The sequence below is a fragment of the Meriones unguiculatus genome, chromosome 10 (assembly GCF_030254825.1).
Source record: "Meriones unguiculatus strain TT.TT164.6M chromosome 10, Bangor_MerUng_6.1, whole genome shotgun sequence".
Lineage (NCBI taxonomy): Eukaryota > Metazoa > Chordata > Mammalia > Rodentia > Muridae > Meriones > Meriones unguiculatus.
In genome coordinates, this window is record NC_083358.1 from 90,260,393 (window position 1) to 90,282,205 (window position 21,813).

Here is a 21,813-nt window from a genome sequence, read left to right on the forward strand (position 1 = left end):
CTTGTACTTAAAATCTACGAATGAATGACTGAGGAGGTCATCGACCCTACAGGAGAAAGTTTTAATTTGCCAAATGGACACTACCAAGTTTCTTTCTAAATATTTACCTTTATAAACTTAGATTAGTGTATATCAGTTTTCATCAGAGACACTTCCTTTTGTACTATATAGTCATTAACACAGAGACTCACAACTGACTAAAATGTGGCAAGCAAGTGACATGCTTTGCCCCAAATAGGAATTACCACCACTTTTTCCCAAGGCTCAAAGACAACAATGGTAGAAAAGGCAAGAAGACTGGGAGAGTCAGAGGTTGAGGAGGACTTCTGAAAAACATTGTTTTCTGTACAGGACAGGACCGAAGCACCTGCAGATTCACCACAGCTCTGATAGCCTGCACATGGAACCTAGAGGGGCTCATGTGGAGCACCACTCCGCCAGAAACTATGACAGATGATACTAAGCAGGGGAAGGCATGTTACTTTCTTCACTACTGAACGGTTGCTTGTGCTCCAGTAATAAGCCCTGCTTATGATAATGAAGGCAATCCGACGTAGTGAGTATGTGGTTCGAATAAGGACAGCCCCTGCAGGTTCATTCTATTTGAAAGCTTGGCCTGTAAGAAGTGGCCCTATTTAAAAGGTTTAGCAGGTATAGCCTTGTTGGAAGAAGTTGGATGGACTTGAAGTTTCAAAAGCCCAAGCTAGGTCCCAGTTTTTCCCTTTTCCTTCTGTCTGCGGATCCTTATGTAGAATTCTCAGCTACTTTTCCAGCTCATTCTCAGCTTCATACCATCATGCTTCTTGCAATGATGCTCATGGCCAAACCTCTGAAAATGTAAGCAAGCCCCAATTAAATGCTTTTTAAAATAAGAGTTGCTGTGGTCTTAGTGTCTCTTCACAGCAGTAGAACACTGACTACAGTATCAGATCACACACACACACACACACACACACACACACACACACACACACACACACACATTTTAGGAAAAACCTAAGACCTGAGAGATTTTTCTATTTAGTGGAAGAATTTATTTATGGAATTGCACAAGAACTTCAGAGGATTTTCTAAACCATTCCCCCCCCCCCCCAAATCTTAAATACTTCAGTTCATTTCAAAGAAACATTTGCTTTTAAAACAGGCTGCAGGTCTGAATAAGGCACTCTGCTTTGATCTCATTTTATGCCTGGGGAAGAACATTTCTAATTTATCACTCAGTGTGTAAAATGTTGTTACTCAAGATTTAGAGGAGGAGAAAAATACCCGAGAATAGCCATGAATATGTCAGAACAGCCAGGGACTGGGAAGAAGAGAAGAGATGATTCCAGAGGGGAGAGGTGATTCTGGACTTGCAGTTCATATTTTATGCCTAAAGCATCCTTTGGAGATTATGAAGTTGTTTACACAGCTTAATTTTGGAAGAACAACATTAAATCAAGGAAGCAGTGTTAACTTACTCTGCCTAGTACAAAGAAATGTTTTGGAGTCAGGTTATAATTCATACAAAGCCAGTAAAAGTGAGAACAGATGCAACTTTTCTTTCAGCATATCCAAGGTCCTACTGTGTGCAATTTAAGGAATCACTTTTGTTGATAGGACCAGTCATCCCTGTTTCCCAATAGTAATTACAAAAATTGATATGTCACATTTCACTTCCTGAGAAAGTGGTGCTGAGGAGCTATTGGCCAATGGCAGCTAGAGCAGAAACCATCCACATGGCCTGCCATTTCTTCTTTGTCACCTTCAAATCTTCTGCCCTAAAGAAGTAATGTGGGGTCTGGATAGAGAACTCAGTATGTAGAGTGTTTGCTATGAAAGCATGGACTCAAGTTTGGATCCTTTGCACCCATGTAAAACGTCATGTGTGGCAATGTGTGGTTGTATAATCCAAGAGCTGGGAGTCAGAGACAAAGGAAACCTGGGAGAAATTACTGGCCAGTCAGTGGCCAATTCATAAAGTTTAGGTTCAATGAGATGTCTTGTCTAAAAAAACGAAGGTGCAGAAATTGAGGAAGACACTCAATGTTGACCTCTGACTTCCAAACGCTTATGAGTGTGTACATATGTAAACATTCATATTATGCTGTAAATATTGTTTTTATTTTCTCAGATGTGCAAATGAGATGAGAGCTGTACCCAAGCTTTATGAATACATGGCTTGGCCTGAGCCCAGAATGTTTCTATTTTTATTCTATCCATCCCTAGGCCTAGACATGGAAGCCTGTACCACATAATCTTCTGCAAGACTGGATCTTGAAGGTTTCAGTTTTCACCCTCCATCTGTTAACCTAGGCTTAGAATGTTTTCAGCCTCTGAGACTTACTGCAGAATAAGTTCACCCTTTCTATTTCTTTCTAAACACTGGCAGATGGTTCAACTCAGCTGTTCTGTCTCAAAACTCTCTAAGCTGACTGATTCAAATTTTCTTCTCTCTGATTCTCTCTGAATTTCTCTGTCTGGAAAAACGGCCTCTGAACTCCAGCAACTGAACTGCACTGACTGCATGAACTGAGCAGAAGTGCACAAACTCAACTGAGTTTCACTGCGTTCAACTGAACTTCACAGAACTCAACCCGCCTCTCCCTGCACTGCTCTTAAGTAGCCTCTCCTTCATGTCTGTCCCGTGAGAGGTGGTTGTATCATATGGTTGACTCGTTCTGTCAAATCCTTCTCTGATTTGTCGCTTTGTCTGTCCCTCAACTAGATGTAATTTTCAAACATTCCTGCTTCCTTCTACAAACTAGCTTTACCCTCCTTGTTTGGGATTAAAGGTGTGTACTATGGGGTGCATCTGTCTGTATTTCGGCCACATCATACTGTAATCCAGAGCATGTCCAAATTCCTGCCAGATCACATAGACCTAGAAGGTCTTTAGATGTGATCCCTTGTCAAAGCAATCGTGTTGCTGGATTAAAATTCCTTTACTTCACACACAAGGAAAAGAAGAGTGGATCAATGGATCCCTACCTGTCTCTGATTATATATCTGTTTACAGCAACAAAGGTACCAATCAGCTTTCATAATGAGCCTAGGGTGCCTATTGCTACCTTTTTATGGTGTCTGTAGTAGTTGTTCTTGCTGCCTAGAATATTCTTACAAATCTTCATAAGCCCAGTTTCACTTTTCATTCAATTATCTTAATTACTTAATTATTATTAAGTATAAAACTTCCAATTTCCCTGCTCCAAAAAGTTGTTTTCATCTGAAGTATCCACCTAACTACATTCTATCACACCAGCATTTAAAAACTCTTTACCTAACACCTATGATCTGATCTCTCTTATGTTAAAACACGTACTTGACATTGCCTGTCACTTTAGTTCAAGCTTGATGGTGGATAGAAACTTCTCTGTGTGTTGTTGGTATCTAGCCTATTTTCTGATATTTAAATATTTGTTAAGTTAGAAGGTTAGGATTTAAAGGTATGATAAAAGTTGAATTGAATCCTTCTTTCACTGGGCCAGTTCTAGGTTGGTAAGGCCAATAGACATTATTCAAAGAATCCTAGAAATTAATGCAACGTTTTGATGATGGAAGTGTGGACTTGAGTGGTTAGACAAAGATGTGAGAAAGACGCCATGACTTATAAAATGCAGGTCACACTAGGATCCATGATAAAGGTTAACGATGTGGAACAAAATCTAGAGAAAAAAGCAAAGAGGATATGAACATCTCTCACGACTTTGGGGTTGTATATCCTGAGGCTCAGTGCATAGTGGTAGCCTACTCATTTAAGAAAAAAAAATTATTGTAGCTGTGTTGCAGAGGGAAAAATGGAAGAATGATTTTGAGATGAGGCTAGGTAGTGGGTGGTATCTGGAGCAAGGCAAGATTTCATGTATAATGCTAAACATTTGGCTTATGTTTAACAGCAAGTTTCTGATGAATTTTAAGCAGCAGTGGGTTGAAGTGATTATATTTTTACTCTGATAAAGATCATTTCATAACAAAGAATAGATAAATTATGGCTTAAATGCAAACATTATGGCCATAATTGAAACCAAAAAAGTGGGTTGTTTAGATGAGGACCCTATAGAGCAAAAGAAATGAAGTTCAGGATACAACTTGGACATTCATTCTAAAATCTGTGGTTTTAGAGCAGTTATTAGGAGATGATCCCTAGATATCAACTTGCTTATCAGAAAGGGAGATTTTAATAGCATTGATAATGATTACATTTGAAGAAAGCTGAGTGTGGAGTGGGATGTGGAACTACATATAATTAATTCACTTTTGCTATTTGTTGTGCTTTGAGAAAGTCCCAAATCCCAAGCAAACACATTTGGTAGACAATTATGTGTACATAACTCCAAAAGAAAGTTTATATCACAGATATAGCAATGAATTACTGCCTGATATTTTTACAGATCAGAACTGAAATTATGTCAGTGTGGACATAATTATCCTGCTATATAAACTAAGAGAGAAAAAGGGCTCAGAAAGACACAAGGAAAATATTTCATTTAATGTCATTGAATTATTGGATAGGGAAGCATATTCATATCATGCAAAAAAGAGAGAAGATCATAGGAAAAGAATAGGATCCAGTATTATTAGAATCTTACAGTTATAGAAAAAGGTGACATATCCTCTCATTCCATATAAACTTCCAATGCTCACAGACTATATATCCAGACTAAATAACAGAGTGTGCTTATGGCAAACTTTGAAAAAATTATTTCAAATCAATGAATCAATATTGAGCAACAGATAAGGAGGGTTCAGAAAATGCATACACTATTAAGAAAAAAATGGGAGCATTTATGACTAAATGCATGATTGAGAAAAATGTGAGAATTCTACCAGCTATACCAATTATGATGTTTGTTGTCCACTGGTAGGATTAGATCTAAATATAAGACATACCCTTTTTTCTTCTAGGCCTTAGCATATAGGATGTCCATCAAGGACAACCTTCTAAGAAAGGAATATGTAGTGTTTCATTTGAGGAATGCTCATGGGAAGACCAGTGTGCAGGTGTGCTTGGCTGCTACTTCATGGAGTCCTCTGACTTTGGCCTGTGACCTGTAGGGACTTCCACAGCCATTCTACTTCCGTACGACTATTTTAAGGTATAGGCTTCATAATTTACTATGAAATGTTGGCTAACGGCCCTTTTATTTCAGCAAAGGCTTAAAAAGCACATGGTAACGTGTTCAAACTTCATTGGCTTGGCCAAGTGGAATGTAAGTCTCAATGTCATAGAACTTCTGTACAGATGTCTGCTGGTAGGTTGGTTTGAGTCAGGGTTTTCTGAAGGATCTCCACCAGTACAAAGAGTACATATTGAGAAATGGGGTTAGATTGTCTTAAACAACATGGGCTGGCTAGTCCAACAGTGGTTGTCTATATGATGGTGAGGCAGATAATCTGGTAGCTTCTCAGCCCGTGAAGCTGGCTGGCTCAGCAACTCTAGTCTGGCTTCGAGAGCCTGGAGAATTCTTGGAGAGCTGCTTGGTTGTTGGTCCACACCAGAAAGCAGAAGCAGTTGGGTGCTAAGAGAAGTGAAGGATAGCAGTAATGTAGCAGCAAGAAGACAGATGCAAGAAGTGGAGGCAGGCAGGAAAGTAAATGCAGGCTTTTCCTTGGATTTTTTTTTTTTTAAATCTCTGGTCAGTAGCTGGCAGGTACCCCCCACTCTCCAGGTGGATCTTCTTTCTTCAGTTAATTTCTCCTGGAATAGCACCACAGACACACTCAGAAGCATGTCTTTAGTTGGCTTCATATTTAACCAAATTGAGACTGAAGATTACCACTGCAATGGCCTTCCCTGTAGTGGCTTATGAACTCAGTTCCTCTGTGTCTCTACCAGCCTTTGGGTGTGAGGAGGCCTCTGCTGAACTCTCTGCTTCCAGCTTAGGCTGTTGAAAAAAAAAGGAAAAGGCAGCTTTATGAGGGACTAGGAGGTGGCTCTAAGATGGAAGCAGTGTTCTCCCCTTTCACTTGCTTTGTTGGTTAGAATAGCCTTACCACTGAAGAGGCCAAACATCTACCCAAGAGGAGCAAGAGTGGCATCTCCAGGAGAACATTAAAATGCTATGCTCATTTTAGGACTGAATATGGTTCTGTTTTTCTTTCTAGGACATCAGCTTTCTTTAGTGCCTTTTTTATTTCTTTGTTGTTGTTATTTGTTTATTTCTTTGTTCATTTTCCTCTGCCCCTTTCCTTTATTTTGACTGTCATCAAGTGAAAGAAAAACAGAATTTGGAGTCATTTTCTATGATTATTGTCTACTTAAGGAGATTCAGGGGCTGAAGTTAAGAGCACTTGTGGCTTTTGCAGAAGACTCATGCCCAATTTTCTGTACTTGATTGTTAGCCCACAGCCATATGTAACTGCAGTTCTGGGTGATTTGATGCACTTTTCTAACCTCTGCACCCACCAGGCACACACTTATATGCAAGCAAAGCATCCACATAAGAGAGAGAGAGAGAGAGAGAGAGAGAGAGAGAGAGAGAGAGAGAGAGAGAGAGAGAGATTCAAGTTCTGGGAAAGAGTTAAATAGTTCAATTCATAAAGTGCTCATTGTGTGTGGTAGTTTGAATAGGAATGGCCACCCAGAGGCTCATATATTTGAATGCTCGGTCATTAGGAAGTGGTGCTACTTGACACAGAATAGGAAGTGTGGCCTTGTTGGAGTAGGTCTTGTTGAAAGAAGTAGTAACAGGGTGCGTTTTGAGTTCCCAGATGCTCAAGCCATGACCGGTACGCCTTGTCTTTGGTTCCAGCACCACGTCTCCCTCCGTGGTGCCATGCTTCCTGCCACCATGATGATGGTGGACTAAAGCCCTGAAATTACGAGCAAGCTCCAATTAAATTCTTTCCCTTTGAAGAGCTGCAGTGATCATGGCGTCTTTCACAGCTATGGAACACTGACTGAGGCATGTGTAAGCATGGGGACTGAGTTTAATCCCCTGGAACCTGCATAGAAATGCTGGGCAAGGTGGTGTGTCCTTACAATCCCAGGGCTGCTGAGGGTGGACAGGTGGGTCTCTGGGCCTCTCTGCGAACCAGCCTATCTGAATCCACAAATTTCAGGTCACTGAGAGATCCTTTCTGACTTATTGCCTCCACATGCATGCACACGTATGTAAATGTTCACACACACACACACACACACACACACACACACACGCTCCAACTTTTTTCAAATCAAGCTCCAAAACCTACTCTTTCCTGTCTGGCCCTATTTTTACGGGACTGTAGCTCAACAATGATTTAGGAAACAGACTTATAGTTTAGTTTTTGTATAGCACAGAGATTCTCACACTTTAGGGAGCATTGACATCAGCTGGTTGCCAGCCCCACACCGAAGTTGTGAGGCTCCAGTCTGGGATGGGGCTGACAATCTGTGCTTCAGAGAAATTCTGCAGCAGTCCTTGTTACTGGTGCAGGGGCAATACCTTAAAGGCGGCTGCTGCTTTAAAACAACTTGCTTCTACTTTTCTTTTTCAGGGGACAGTCTACTTTGCTGCACCCACCCAAAACCACATTCATATGGGAAGGCAACACAGTGTAAAACACATTTTAATTAATAAAAAAGCAAACTTTTAGACATCGGGGGAACAAACAAACCTTAATCCTTAACTTTGAAGAAAGGACATTCTTGCTAGTAGTTTGAAACTCGTCAAGTCATTCTGCCTCTCAGATTTTTCCATTTCCTTATTTATGAAGTGAAAATGACACCTACTTTTTCCTGGAACAAGAGATTTGGTTCCAGGCTAATCTTTAGAAGAAGAAGAAGGAAAAAAAAAATCAGGGAGATTTGCTTGTTTCAATAGAAAAGGAGATTTTCACAGTGTCAGAGAATTCCCTGGGGACTGTACACCGGGAGGGAAAGTATTATGTTGCCTCCACAGATGAATGAGGCGGCCTTGTTTTGTGGAAGACTGTGCACACTCAGCCTTGAGGCTGAATTTCAAAACAGTGTACCAGTGGTCACTGTGAATGGCCAGTGTAGCATCCTGATGATTCTCAACACAGCATGGAGAGAGACTTTTCTGCGCAGCTTTGGAAAGGATGCCCATGTTTGGGCCTCACACTCTTAGGTGTGGCCTGGGCATCCTCTGGTCTCATGTGAGAATCTTCCCGTGGGCAACAGACTCTGGCTCCTTGAAGCATTCCTTTCCTGGCGAGTGAAGAGAGAGCTGGGAGGTGACGCCTGGCTTATAGATGATAGGCACATTCTCCATGCCTCCAAGTTTGATTGCATTGGTGATATTAAATTCTCACGCAGTGAGCGCTCTATCATTGGACAAATGAGAGTGTCAGAGCCAGCGTTTTAAGGCCCCGTGTTATTATGTGCAATGATAAACTGCTTGCAAGTGATTAAACTGCCTCCATAGGCCTCGGCACTCCCTCCCTCCACTTTCCAGGTGATACCATCTATCTTGCAAGTTTTTCCTTCTCACCGAAGACTCACACATGCTGAATCACTGTAGGGCACCTCAGTTGCTTGAGAAGTGGGTTGAATGAGCGAACTACTTAGTGCTTAATTTTCCTGGCGGTGCAGCACAGGATCTAATCTGGACAGCTGCAAGTCATCTTGCTTTCGGCCACCGGTGTGGAGGTTTAACTTCAGCCTTCATCATTAGGAAAAAGCAAGCGGAATTATCTTCTTCTGAGAAGGAAGTGAAACAGGCCGGGCTTGAGCCTCCCCTTTCTCTGAATGTTTCTCATGACTGCTGGTTGTTTCAACACAAGGATGAGCCAGAAGACAAGAGTGTTTGATAAAGAATCATCCACGCTTGCTCCCTAAGTTAATCATGTTTATAGTTCTGAGAAACTCTGCTTATTAAAATACTTGGCACTCAAAACGTTTGTCCTGAACAGTCGTTTACTCAGGAAAACCTTCACTTGGATCACACATCAACCCCCAAATGGACTCTGATGGCTCTAGAATGAGGTGATTGAAAAACATAGATTAAAAAGTTGCTGCTGACATCATGAGGTCATATCTGTTGTTGTATCTTTAAGGAAGGGGGTTGAAATTCTGTTGAAAATTTGCATTGGGGATGACAGCAAGTTCTCACCAGATGCTGAAGCCATCATTCTCGAATACTTCATTTCTCCAGAAAACATATTTTCTGGGTGCCTTTTCACTTGGCTTTTCTGAAAATCCAGGTTGATCAGGTGATTCCTTCTGGAAATTTGGTGTCAGCATCCTTCCAGTATATAGATGTTTCTATATGGGGAAAAAAAAAAAAAAAAAAAAAGAAAGACCAGACAGTATGCCCACTCCCATCTCTGCAGCTAGCAGCCAGCTAGGGGAATTCCCAGTGAGTGAGGTGAGATTGTGGGTACAGAACTGGCCTCAGGCTTTACCCAGGGCTGCAGCTGGCCTGTTAGCAGGTGCATATTTCCCTAAAGTTTTAACAGTTGTGGAGGTGGGGTGCACACATGTGGGTGTCCTAGCCTGGTACAATGTCTTATGTACCTGGAGGACAAATGCTATGCTACATTAGCTAGAAACTCAGCAGAGAAGCTTGTGTTTGCAGCTTTGCTTTTCACTCAGCCACAGCTGAAGAAGGGAAAACAGAGCAAAACAAAATTTGAATATGAGAGGTGAAAGCTGAGAAATGAGAAGGATCTTCTTTCTTTCTTTCTTTCTTTCTTTCTTTCTTTCTTTCTTTCTTTCTTTTGTATATGTGAAAGACAAAATAAGCCTAATTATGTTTTATTCTTTAGGGATTATTTTGCTCTTTGTTTTTGATCACGTCTGAAGATGGGATTTATAAGTTATCATATTGTGCAATTGAGTATTGTTGCCAGAAGAGGACGTGGCATGGTGTGATGTTTTCTGTCTCTCTGGAGCACTAAGGTGAAGAGGCTTACCCCCATGTGCTCTGTCTGGGCATCCACTGCCAAGGAGCCTGTCAATTGTAAGCCAAATACCTGGTCAAGGCATTTTGCCTACAGTTTATGATTGTAATTCAGAGAAAACTCTGCCAGAGAAATGCAGCCTTTTTATTACCATGTTTTCTCTCTTTAGGGATTTGCACCTACTCAAATTAGCCCTCTGTAAATTCTCACCCTTTCCCAGTCTGTGCTTCTCTGGAGCTGTTTTAGTTACCAACAACAAAAAAAAAATAAGAATGATAGTTCTCAGTAATTAGCTTTCTTGAGAGAAGGATCACAGCTATTAAATCCAAGTCTGCTAATGTGGATTCTTAGTCTAATGAATGAGCCTTTCTACAACTTTGTCGAAGTCCTGGTCTTTTGGCTGCAGGTTATTAATTAACTAACAAGGTTGTTGGATGCTGTTTTGATTCTCACTGTTGTGCATGCATCATGCTAGATTTCTTTGACAGATATTAAAAATAGTAGAATTATTAAAGAATTGTTAAAGATTATCTCCTTCCATGACAAGGCTTGTACCATCATTACAACAGCTCCCCCAAGTGGCATAACCCATCTAATAAGAATGAGGATTCATGGCTGCAGCAATCCATAATGATAATCCTGTGGCTAGTCCTGCGTCCACTCTGGTAGAATTTTCCGTAACAATGGCCACTCTCAGCTGCTCCATCAGAGTATCGAATTCTCCAGTCCAATTACCTAAAATATAGCTAGACAATTGTTTAGACAGATTTGCAGCACGGGAAAAATTCTCATATTGTATGCTAGTGACACAAAGTCCAGCATACTTCCATTGACAGCCAAGTTGAGCGATTTGCCATAGGGTATCAATTTGCTCCTGCACGAGGTCAATCCTCTGAAGGAATGGGTGGGCATGGGAGCATTAGCAGGCCTTCTGGTGTTGGTCTCCTTGGTTTGCCTGTGGTGTATATGCAAGATTAGAGTCTCACAACAGCGTAATGCAGCCACTGTCATTCAGGCCTTTACAGCCATTGAAGCAGGACAGTCTCCCCAAGCATGGGAGCTAAAATGTTATGCTCAGGATGCAAGGCTAAGCACTGCACTCAGGGTCAGCTGCTTTCGACCCAGAGAAGAACATGTCTGATTGCATGCGGGTTGATACCCCAGGTCCCGCCTCTGAGAAAAAGGTATCAGACGGGTCTGATGCTCTTTGGGTGGATGACACCTAAATGAACATCGGTACAAAGTCCCAATTTATTTCTAATATCAGAGATCAGACCTATACTCTTGCCTGATGCGTCTAAAACAAAAAGGGGGAACTGTAGAGAGCTGTGTAATGCCTCACCTTAAAGATGGAGCTGGTTTCTGCCTTCCACCTTCCTGATGGTGAGTGCTCTCTGTCACAAACAACTCCATATTTGGCTAAGGCTGAGGATCTGCCTTGCTTCCATGTATGTGGACCTATCTGCATTGCTCACATGGCACACTGGGGTTGGCTACCCAGAGGCTATTTAAGCTGTGGGCTGGCTTTCCCCAGGGTCAGAAGATTGTTCAAGGTTCCTGAATAAACTGCATTGAGAAAAATAAAAATAAAAAAATAAATAAAAACTAAAAACTAAAAACAAACAAACAAACAAACAAACAAACAAAAACCCCCACATTTCTGCTTTTTCCGGAGTGTAATTATGTACATTTATAATGAAGTTACTTATAGTTTTCCATAAATGTTTCTTTTTGGAAAAAAAAAAGAATGAGGAAAAAGCAAGTCAGGCATTTATCAGGCAGGAATTATTCCTGCAAAAGGTTAATTTATGGGGTTGAAGATGTGGATCCATTTGCACACAGTGCATGGATAACATTCATGAAGCACTGGGTTCTAACCACAGTAACAAATAAGCTGGGTGTGATGGCTGGCTTTGAGGTCACCTCACAACAAATTAGAATCACATGAGTTGAGAGCCTCAACTGAAGAGTTGTCCTGCCTGCCTTCACTGAGGCGGGGAGATCCACCCTTTGGTGGTACACTTAGTAGCATTCCAAAAAAGCATGACAGGATGAAGATTGCTCTGGCTTCGACCACTTGGCTTTCCCTCTTTCCTGCTTGGCCTTCCTTTGTGCTGTCAAGCTGAGTTAAACCAGGCTTCCCTCAATGACTGGGGACCAGAGGCTCCCTAGGAATCTTCCAGGAATTTTGGTATTATATTAGGACTACTGAGTACCCAGCCTTAAGGATCAAGCAACTATTGGATCCTCAATCTTAAGTAGGAGATATAACTGCTCTTTTATTGTTAGCCGATATAATAATTTTTTTAATATACACATTTATCCTGCTTTCCTTCCCTGTTTCTCCAGAGAAGCATGAATAATACCCAGGGCCTTGTAGAACACATCTGCTATCTCAGCATTAAAGAAAGCAATTCAGAAATTCAAGGTCATTCTGGTGTAGACAGTAAATTTAAAGCTAGCCTGAGTTACATGAGGCTGCCTAAAAAAGTAGTTTATTAAAAACTGCAAGAAGCTTTAATTTAATTAATAATCTAAATAAATAAACCAAAGACAATATATAATGTGATTGTTTTGTGTAGGCTAAAAAATGAATTATTATTTATTGCTTGAGAATTTTATCCATGACTATGATGTTTTGATAAAATCCACCCACTCCATTCTCTCACATCGACTACTACCTAGACCTCCCAACTTCATGTGCTGTTCTTTAAAAACTCATTGAGGATCTGGAGCTAGTGACCACAGATGAAAGAGAATATGTGGTATTTGTCTTTCTTGGTCTGGCTTACCTCTTTTAAAAATGATCTTCTCTAGGCTCACTCAGTTAACTGCAAGTTTCATTCTTTTCTTTTCAGCTGAATAGTATCCCATCATGTATATGTACCACATTTTTTTCATTATCCTCTCACATGAGAAAGGACATTTAGGTTGTTTCCTTTTCCATGCTATTGTTAACAGGGTAGTAATGAACACTGCTGAGCAAGCATCTGTGGAGTGGGATGTTGAGTTCTTTGGCTATCTGCCAAGGACTGTGTTGCTGGGTCATATGGTAGATTTATTTTTAGTTCTTTGAGGATTCTCTGCACTGATTTCCAGAGTGCTGTATCAACTTACAACAGTGAATGAAGGTTCCTCTTTCTCTGAAACCTCACTAGCTTTGTGATCAGTCACTTGGTTCATATTAGTCATTTGAGTAGTTAATTTAATTTGCTCTTCCATCATTGCTAGGATGATGAACATTTTTGAGGCATTTATTAGCCATTTTGTGTGTGTGTGTGTGTGTAGAATTTTCTGCCTTGATCTGCAGTCAGTGCTTTATCTGGGTCAATTGTTTCCTTGGCGTATTGTTTTTGAGTTCTTTGCGTATTTTGGATATTGATTATTTTGTTGGATGTGTAGCTGACACTGATTCTCTCACATTCTGGGTTTTTTTTTTTTTTTTTTTTTTTTTTTTTTTTTTTTTTTTAGTTTTATGAAGTTTCAGTTGCCAGTTCACTGCTTTAATTCCATGGCAAATGGAGTCTTGTTCAGAAAAGCCTTTCTTGGACCTATATTTTGTAGTTTAAAATAAGAGACATACAAAGAAGCCGTAGTTGTGTGTGTGTGTATGGGGTCGGGGTAGAGATATAAGTGATATGAATAGCAGGATATAGGTGATATGAATAGCAGGATATAGGTGATATGAAGTAGGAAATGGGATAACAGGGAAAGAACAGGACTGGGGAGGAGAAAAGGAAGTCAATATAGAAGAGAAAGAGGAATGAGGGACAAATAACACCAAGATTGTTTGGTAATGCCTCAGGGAATTATTTTATGTTTACCTAAATTATACATAATTCATATATATCTATATATCTATCATTTATGTATGTATGTATCTATTTACAATCTATTTATCATCTATCTATGTATTATCTTACGGGCTGTCAAACTATGTGGGCTGGCAATGTACTCCACAAAAAATAGATTAAAAACAAAAACAAAGAAACAAACAACAACAACAAAACAACAGTGCCAGGCATGGGAGAAACCTCCTTTTGAATTATTGGTAAGCTGCCAAGGGAGGGAAGCAATGAAATAGTTTTCCAACACCTTTGAACCATGACAATTACCAGCATGGCAAGTTGTACATAAAGTTGCAAGAACTGACATTCACATGTCTTTGGAAAACAACAGCTCTCTGATCTGACTATAGGCCCACCTAATGGGAAGGAAATCATGCCAGCTACCTACAACCTAGCCAGGTTCCTGGTACTAGTGATGTCATAGATCTTACAAAAGAATCTACCAAGACCATTTTGCTAGACTGACATAATTTCTTACTACATTCTAAATCATCCTTAGACCCACAGATATCTACTACCCTTCATCAGGGAACCTTCTCTCTAAAACGAATGGAGACTATCACAGAAAACCACAATGCAGAGCCCAACAAATTCTGGACACAATGCAGAGCCCAACAAATTGTGGGTAGCCTAGCTCAGCCCCCATGGATATACCTGTATCAATGTTTCAGGATTTATGGCTCAGGGAACATTTTGGAGTAGAAGTGGTAAGGTAGTAAAAGCTGGACTACCCAAAAGTCTGATCTGAAAAAGTCTTTCCTAGAAATGGCTATATAAATCAGACCAGAACAATGACATCATCAATGAACAAGGTAGAAAGTTTTGTTTAGTTGTACATGACAAGGAACTACATGCAACTAATGACTTCTGGGAGAATGAGAATTAGCCTCTTCCAGAGATGAATTCCTTTATTGGTTCTCCAGTGCAGAGTGGTCAGCCTTGAAACCATACACTCACAAACAATAAAATGGACTCAACATGTTATACTTACATCTATTTATGCATGTGCATGCTCACATATATGCACATGACAAAAAAGTAAAAAGAAAAGAGGTTTTAACTTGAGAGTTAGTGGCAAATGGGAGGAATTTGAGGGAGGGCAGCTGGAGGTGGGACTAAAGACAGAAAATGGAGGGCGAAGTTATGTAATTCTAGTCCAATTAAAAACATATTTAAAGAACCATATTGATCCAATTTAGTTCTGCCAGTGTGCTCATGACAGAAGACCATCTATGGGAGCCTGCTTAGTTCTCCTGTACAAACCTCTGAAGAAGACTGATTCATTCTCTCTTTTCCAGATAACTTCAACTATAAATAGCTCCTCAGCAAGGGTGGGACTTCTTGACATTCTTCACCATCTCATATTGGGATTTTGTCTGGCTTGATCTTATGCAGGATTTAGGTCTGCAGTCATGGCTGCTGTGAATTCATGTATACAATGGACCTGTCTGTCATGTTTGGAAAATACTGAATTACTGCAGATTCCCACTGCCTCAGGATCTTATGTTTTTTACTGTAAGTGCTAGTTTTTTTAAACACTATTTTATTTGGGGGTTCCTTAAAACTTATACCTCCCTTCCAACTCCCCAGTCCCAGGTAGGGGAAAAAGAAGGTTGTAAGGGAAACGGGATCTAGCCGTTTACTTCTTAATTACTTCTTAATGCAGGGTAGGGTCATAGGGTTCTTTTGGGGACAATACCAATATCTGTCGTGAGGAAATCCAGACGTCCAGGTAACCAGCAAACCTGCAAGCCAGCCAAGCAGCAAACACAGCAGTCCTCCTCTGCCTTCTCCAAGCTGCCGGGCCTTCTTCATCTGGGCTATCATATTTATACCCCTCAAAGTCCTCAGAATTCACCTAATTCTAGCTGGCAAAGACCATGCTCCACATGAGATAATTAACAGGTGTGGACAAGCTAAAATCCCCCACTTGGAATTATAACAAAAACATGTTTCCATACCATAAAGCAAAACGTCCGCAACACTTTCCATTCCTTCTTCCAAGATGATCCTTGAACCTTGGGAGGTAGAGTATGACACTGATGACCTATTTACCATGTTGAGAAGGTGAAGTTCCTTGTGTCAATCTTAGAACTATTTTTCTAATTTTCTGCAAAAATAAACTTTTCTGTTGAGGGTTGGGAGATGAGTGATCTATGTACATAAAGAAAAGTGGTTAGGGACAGCTTAACACTATCCATTTACAAGAATAATTGTAGTAAGTTCTCCCCAAGGCCTACAATCTACAGGTTCCTAGCATAGGTAATGGCAGCCATGAGTTTCATCTTGTGGAGTGGATCTTAAGCATAATCAGATAATGTTTGTTACTCTTACAATTTTTGTGCCATTATTGCACCTGTGGACCTATCTTGTCGGGTCAATTATTGTAGTTCATGGGGTTCACAGATGGGTAAGATTGTTGATTACTTTATCCGTTCTGTAGTTTCTAGAACTATGAAAAGTAGGATGAAACTTCTAGGTGAATGCCAATTTAATTTCTCTATGTCCTATGCTTCAAGTATGTGGTTTCTTTAGCAATAGGGTCTTACCATCAAGTTCTGGAGGGCAGCCAAGAACAATGCAATGTCTGTGGGGGTCTATGGGACCAACAATTTGAAAAGAGGTAACTCAAACCTGTCACTGGGCTTTTTACTTGATAGCAATGTCTGGGATAGGCATTGGCCCCTTTCTCAATTGAACGGTAACTGTATCTAAACTTTTTTCATGTATGTATATGTTTCAAAAAACTTCCACAATAAAAGACTTCTAGATGGCTTTTCTGACAGACTTTAGTATTAGCTATACTCTGTCCTCTAGTGTGCCTTCCCATCTTCCATCTCACTAAACACTTCTTGCTCCATTATTCCTGTTTCTCCATTCATATCACCAGTTTTTATTACCTCCCTTTGGAATCTTCTTCATGTCTTCTTACTAGTTTTCTAACTTATAAGAGTACTCTACTGTAAACACATGTATCTAAAGATCCTAAGCTACCATCCATGTATGAAAGAGAACATGCAGTGTTTTTCTTTCTGGTTCTGGGTTGCCTCAGAATGATTATTTTCATCTGAAGTGGAAGTTTCTGGTTTCCTTGAAGACTCAGTTCTGTCATGTGATGTTTTGCTGTAAGCTGGGCACATGATGTTTTGCTGGAGGACACATGATGTTTGCTGTGAGTTCCCTTGTGCTAGGGTCATGCCTTTGGCCAGCTGAAAATATCCATGGGTGTTCTGAGGAGAGGAGATATATAGAGGCCTATGCACAGTGAAACATCGCTTTTGGGATCAACATTACTGTGCTGATCTTCATGTTTCAACACTTGACTTCGCTGAGAGAAATGTTCCAAAGAGCTTCTTAGGGCAATCCCACTGAGTCTTGTGGCTTTCACTGACTTTGTGTTGCTGCTTGGTGTTGGCCATTGGCCTGGACTGCTGGTATCCTGACGACTGAGTCTGGTAAGCCCCTAAAGACCCATTGTCCCTAATCAGCAGGAAGTAGATAAAAGAGGTCTAGACCCCTTTTCCCCTAGTAATCTCCTACCTAAGGTTGGGGGTTGGAAGGGAGGTAAAGGTGTTTAAAAACTCTAAACAAAAGTAGGTTTGGTGAAAAGAATCTAAGCCTGCATACATCTTCATTCATCAAATAAGCTTTAAAAAAAAACCACTAATGGCTGGGGAGAATATTAGAAAGATATACAAATTGACATTTGAATCTATCTTGAATGATAAGTATATTGTAGAGTGAATGGGATGAGTTAGGCTATGGGAAGAGTATTTCCACAGGAAAGGAGAGCTGGTACAAGGGTGTTTGAGGTAAGACATGATGTGATCAGAATGGCTGTTCAGAAGGGTTCAAAAAGTGGAATGGTAAAATTATTAGGTTGGGATGAAAGATTTGAGGCTTCTGTCAAATGAGAGTTTGGATTGTTATTCTACAAATTACCACTGATTTTCAAAAGATTTGAAGTGTGGCAATGGTGTGACCAGTTTTCAAATTGAGAAATACAATTTTGGTGACAGTTTCAAGAGTTCATTTGGTGGAGAAAAGACCAAATCAGGGGTAGATGTTGATGTCAAACCCTCTCTCTTTTTGGCAGAATCTGGATCCTATTTTTGGTTCAGGAACTAAGCTCACTGTTTACAGAGATAGCTAGACTAATTGTGGTGACTTCTTAGAAAACATTATCCCCAGTTCTCGGTGAATATCTGCAAAGCAAAATAGAAAATTGTAGCAACTCTTTGAATTGTGAGGGACAAGACGAACTGACCTTAAGTACCACAATAAAGAATGTTTAAGATAGTATATACACAGGCCAATGAGCACTGACTTCCCCTGCTCCTTGTAACAGTCATATCTAAGTTAGCTGGATGTGGCCACAAGCCTCATAATTTGATGATTGCAGCAGCCTGTTATTCTTTATTCTGTGAAATCCTGGTGGATCAGAAAGTTAGTACTAAGTAAGACAAAATGTAAATGTATAAAATATTACATTCCAAAGAGGAAAGTTTGAGCTGAGAAACCACTCAGTGGTTCAGAGTTCCTGCTGTCTTACAGTCGATTGCCAGTTTGTTCCCAGCACCAGCATCAGGTGTCTCACAAGGGGCCTATTACTCCACCTTCAGGGGAACCAAGCCCCTTTCTGACCTCTGTGGACGCCTGTATACACGAGCATAGCATTTACTCACATAAACATAAACACATTAACATAGATAAAAATAAATCTAAAACCAGGGGGTCATGAAATAAGATGAGGAGATTTCTCTTTGTCTCTCTCATCTTTCTTTGTCTCTTTCTTTGTCTCTTTCTTTGTCTCTTTCTTTGTCCCTTCCTTCCTTCCTTCCTTCCTTCCTTCCTTCCTTCCTTCCTTCCTTCCTTCCTTCCTTCCTTCCTTCCTTTCTTTCTTTCCTTCTTTCCTTCTTTTCTTCTTTCCCCCTGTCTTTCTTTCTGTCTTTCTTATTTCTGAGTCATGTAGCCCTGGACGTTCTGGAACTCACCGTATAGACTAGGCTGACCTCAAAATCACAGACATCCACCTGCTTCTGCCACCTATGTTCTGGGAATGAAGGTGTACAACACCCTGCCCATCAGATTTTTCTATGAATTTAAAATCTCTTCCTCCATATGGAATGTGGGATTACTGCTCTCAGTGTAAGAGGGGGTAATGGATGTTTGATATCTTTTGGGAAACCTGGTGGTAATTAAGATTTTTGGTTCTAGGGACTGTTTCTGACATGAACTCGATGGCGGGCTCTTTGACCTAATCCCACCCCCCAGGGAGGAGCAGCCTTGCCAGGCCACAGAGGAGGACTTTGCAGCCAGTCCTGAAGACACCTGATAAACCAGTATCAGATGAAAGGGGAGGAGGTTCTCCCTTATTAGTGGACTTGGAAAGGGGCAGGGAAGAGATAAGGGTGGGAGGGTGGGATTGGGAGGGAAAGAGGGAGTGGGATACAGCAGGGATACAAACTTAACAAACTGTAACTAATATTATATATATATATGTGTATATATATATAATTTTGGTTCTTCTGATTGCCTTTGTTTTCACTTCACCTTATGTCATCTGCTTTTTTGATTTTTTCAGTTCCCAGTTCCTGTGAGTAATTAAGTGAAAAATAACATTATTTTGTAGTATTCGTATATGTGTGTGTGTGTATGTGTATGTGTGTGTGTGTCTATAAGTGCACTTGCCCGTATAGCTGCATATGGAAGCCAGAGGTCAATGTCAGTTGTCTCTTTCCACGGATCTATACCTTATTTTGTAAGCCAGGGTCTCTCACAGAGCCTTGAGTTCAGTAATTTGGCTGGATAGTCTGGCCAGGAAGTCTTGGGATTCACCCATCCCCATTCCTCAACATTGGGGTTACAGATGAACCCCATTGATCCTGGTTTTTATGAAGGTGTTGGGAGACAAATTCAGGTCCTCATGCTTGCACAGGAAGCGTTTTGCCCACTGAACCATATTCTCAGCCGCCAAAATGTGATTTGATGGTTGATATTTATTCACATTGTATGTGTATTCAGCAGCCTCCCAAGTGCTGAGGAAAGTAGATTGGATAGTCAACTAACTGAAAGGAAATTTATTTTAGACATACGCTGTCTTCCCTCCAGTGCTTTGTCATGTGCGAGAGGTTTCCCAGCTGGAATAGGTGTGTGGCCAGAATCGATCTCTGCTATTACTGTTGATGGAACCCATAACTTGGCCTTTGCTAGTACATCTTCCTGCGACTCTCTGGGTTCTGATCTGTGGCTGCTTTCTATCATTTCATATTTGCTGTGTCCTCCATCAAGCTAATATATCGGCTGTTTATTATGCATGACCTACTCCAGAATGTGACTGACAGATAACTGATGCATTTTAAGTCTTGCGTGAGATTCTCAGTCTGATGCCAGCCTCTCCATTATATTCCATAAAAATGTTTCTTGTTATGCATTATCGGAAGTGAGAGTAAGTTGGCCAGCGCCAAGCTGAACCCTGTAAAGTGAAGGTGTGGGAAGGTGATGAGATGCTGTCTGGAAAAATATGCAATTAAGGGCACAAATAGGACAATTCTTCATAGTCCTGCATGGATAGACACGGAGCATCTTCTGTGTAAGATATGATGTGTTGGGAGCTGGACAAGTCATTTACTGTGAGGCTGTAAGACTGATAAGAGGGACCCAAGGGCAGAAAACTCACATTACATTTTTAGAATTTATTAAAATTCAGACTATTCTTTTAGTTATACAACTTAGCATTTATCAAGCAAATTAATGACTTTTGCATTACTATGACCAAAATACAGAGAAAACTAAAAGATGGAAGATTTATTTCTGCTTAAAGTTTCAGAAGTTTGCAGGTCATGGAGAAGGATTAAACGTGTCAGAGTAGCTGAGCTCACGTGGCAGGAGTGATGGGGGCTGCTCACATCCCAGTGTATCAGGAATCAGAGATCATAAAAATCTTCAGGGGCTGGAGAAACCTTCAAAGGCCTCCCTCTAGATTCTCCTCCCTGACTCCCACTTCCATAGCCCCTCAGAATAGCACCCCCTACTGCAAAGTAAATGTTTCAGATTCAAACCAATAGCGTCATGTTTATGTCTAGAGCTTTGCTGTTATAAATGTTGCTAGAATCAGAGTGTAATCACTTCCCAAGCCCCAGCAAATTGGAGGAGAGCTTCTTAACAGGGTTTGATTCTTAAAAGAAAAACGCTTGTCTGAGTGAGGGTTGATCATCTTCCCTCTTTCTTGTTTATCTTCTTTGGGTATATAGATTTCATTATTTTTATCATATCTTATAGGTCTATATAAGTGAGTATATACCCGGTGTGTCTTTCTCCTTCTGGGATACTTCACTCAGAATGATCTTTTCTAGTTCCCACCGTTTGCCTGCAAATTTCATGATTTCCTCTTTTTTGATTGCTGAGTAGTATTCCATTGTGTAAAAATACCACAATTTCTGTATCCATTCCTCTGTTGATGGACATCTGGGTTGTTTCCAGGTTCTGGCTATTACAAATAAAGCTGCTGCAAACATGGATGAGCAAATGTCCTTGTTGTGTACTTGAGCAAATTTTGGGTATATACCTAGCAGTGGTATAGCTGGGTCTTGAGGAAGCACTATTCCTAATTGTCTGAGAAAGCGCAAAATTGCCTTCCAAAGTGGTGTTGGTGACATATAAGAAGTTGACACTTGAGGTGTACTGGATAGACACTAAAAAGACCCATTCCCTCATAGTCAGGTCTTATGTATTGCCTTCCCTCATGACTTACTTCTAACTATCAGAATATGGAATATGATAAGAAACCATTTCTCTAGTCACAATAAAATGACAAGGAGTACCAAAAAAAAAAAAAAAAGTGGTTGTACCAGTTTACATTCCAACCAGCAATGGAGGAGGGTTCCCCTTTCTCCACAACCTCTCCAGCATGTGTTGTCATTTGAGTTTTTGATTTTAGCCATTTTGATGGGTGTAAGGTGAAATCTCAGTTTGCATTGGCCATAGGAGAAAACAAGTAACAGGCCAGGAGCCTAAGGCAGAGGGCCTCTGAAAGACTCTACCTAGCAGAGTATCAAAGCAGATGCTAAGACTCATAACCAAACCTTCAGCAGAGTGCAGGGAATCATATGAAAGAAGCGGGAGTTAGTATGACATGGAA

General features: G+C 40.6%; 1 long non-coding RNA gene across 1 annotated transcript; it reads left to right on the top strand.

Annotated features, from left to right (window-relative positions):
• The first annotated feature begins 16,857 nt into the window (after positions 1–16,857).
• LOC132656923 (uncharacterized) lies at positions 16,858–21,201 on the top strand. The gene is made up of 2 exons (XR_009594738.1): positions 16,858–17,128; positions 18,891–21,201. It is a non-coding gene; the product is annotated as an uncharacterized LOC132656923 (long non-coding RNA).
• Positions 21,202–21,813: the final 612 nt, after the last annotated feature.